Here is a 2410-nt window from a genome sequence, read left to right on the forward strand (position 1 = left end):
CGACAACCCCCCTTCAACTACTTGATTCCCTTAAATCGAAGAAAAGCTGTTAACAACTGAAGCGACACTTCTTCCACTTGTCTACAAGATAGATAGAGCCCGGATAGTTATGCCTGGGATACTCCAGAGTGGAAAACATGTATCGTATCGAGTCAAGTTAGGCGCAAATCTCACGTTCTCTTTCTGTTCGGTAGAATAGGAACGAGTGCATTTTGTCTGTAGGTTGAATTATAGTGAGATCAAATCTGTCGATCGCATCTCTTACCTCTACAATTCTTTGGCTAAAAATGGACGAGTGTAGATTCATCCTGAGATTTCATTCAATGACTACGGCATGTCCGCTCCATTACACATTACTATTTTCCTTTTATAGAGAAATCTGAAATAGCACTAAAAGCAAATGGCATTATCTCTCATCTACAAAGCATAACTGGACATTGTAGTACGACAAATTTGAAATATTTTTACCGCCTATCCTATTACGGCGGATTCCATTAAAAAATACTTCAATACCACTCATCCACCAACTAAAATTATCGATGGTAAAACCAGAAATCTGAAGTGGCGCTAGCCATTCAAATAACTCCTTAGATTCCATCAACAACAAACCACATTTTCTTTCATCTGCATGCCCTTTTTAGGCATTGTAGAACCTTAATCGGTTTTGCCTAAAATTCACAAGATTTCTGCATGTTTGCTTTTTGTCTTTTTTGACTTTGGTATCAACTCTCATGTGACCTGCCTTTCCCTAATCTTTTAACACATTAACCGAAGAGAGTTACGTTAACCCTTTCTCTTTTTTTCCTATTAAATATTTACGCTTTCATGACACTCGTAGGCGGTACAAATTAAATTCACGTTTATGATTCCTACTTTGTACAATTGGAAGTCCGCTAAATTTATTTTATTCATTGCAAATTGCATCGACTGCTCTAGGCACTGAAATAAGGCATAATAGAGTGGATATTACGTACCTGTTGAGGTCCCATTTATTCACTGAGGCGGCAGGGCCGTATCATCCATTGGCACAATTTGGTAACGCCATGTGAGGCAACTTCAGAAGAGAAGTAATCCAATCGCAATAAAGGGACTGAGATTGCGTAGCTTCACTGACTCCCCTGTTGCACGTTCTCATCTTCATGCACAATTGAGGTGTAGGACCTTCCCTCTGCCAAACGTAGAAATTAATAATCCGCACAAAGTAGATGTGAAAAGCCTTTCTTTTGGATTGGTTTTTAGACCCACTTAGGGCAGTAATGCAGCGCCTGGTGACTCTCCTAATGATGGACTGGGATCAACTGAAGTGGAGTGCGTGAGCGTGTGCCCAACCAGACGTCAACCAATGGGCAACGAGTGCAGAAGAGATGTTCCCATCGCTCCATCGATCGATTGAGGCAGATGAGTCAGCAACGCGGCGCACGTTGAGAGCACACGCCGCGGCTCGCACAGCCAAGGCAGCTGCCCACCCACTCAGCGGCGGCTTTTTTTACCACCATTTGGAGTGACTGCTGACTGACATTCATCTTGGCGTGGTTACTAGGGCATGCAAAGCGCAGTTTGTCTTAATGGGTTCCTTTTTTTGTAAAACTCGTAAAATATTTGCAATCACTTATTTTGTTTTATAATTAATTAATAGCTTATCAATTCAACAATCGCCAAGTTTACTAACCGCAATTTACATAAATAAATGCAAACACTGCAGCCTCAAAAAAACGCGGGATCTAGAATCTAACTATCAGACCGTGTTCTCAAATCGCTAACATAAAAAATGTCAAATATACCTTACTGCCTTGTTTGTCTTCCGAATCCACACTCTAAACCTGCAAGGTTTTCCCGGTTATCTTCTACTAAGCAACGTTCAATATTGTCGGTATTACAATGTGAAATTGCAATGCTAACTAGGCTCGCTCATTCACCGCCCAACAGGTAATAAACGCGAACGGTTGCACAAGATACCACACTACGTCAGAAATTGAGTCAAATTCAAGCATCTTAGTCTTTATAACCACAATAGGTCTACTGAGCTTTATTTCAGTAGTGCTTTGTGCTAAGATGATGTCGATGGAATACAGGAAGGTGGGTCACCAGACCCACACCCGCGAACAGTAGGCAGGTGCCTGCAAACACAGGTGTGATAGACGGAGTGGAAGCATTGCATCTGCTCTCCCTTCTGCCTTCATTTTGAAGTACTTTTCCACTAATTGTTAATTACAGAAAACAATATCTGAGTGGAAAAGTTCCCAGGATATATTATAGATTGCACTGAAACCGTAATATTAATTGTGACCATGTCGTAGTCCATTTGCGAGAAAATAATGACCTCGTACTCGGTGTTTTGCTTTTGTGTAAAATATGATCTACATAGTAAAGTAGAAATGTGCTGGCTAACATCCGGCCATGGTGAAAGTAC

This window comes from Echinococcus granulosus (assembly GCF_000524195.1).
Source record: "Echinococcus granulosus chromosome Unknown EG_S00245, whole genome shotgun sequence".
Taxonomy (NCBI): Eukaryota; Metazoa; Platyhelminthes; class Cestoda; order Cyclophyllidea; family Taeniidae; genus Echinococcus; species Echinococcus granulosus.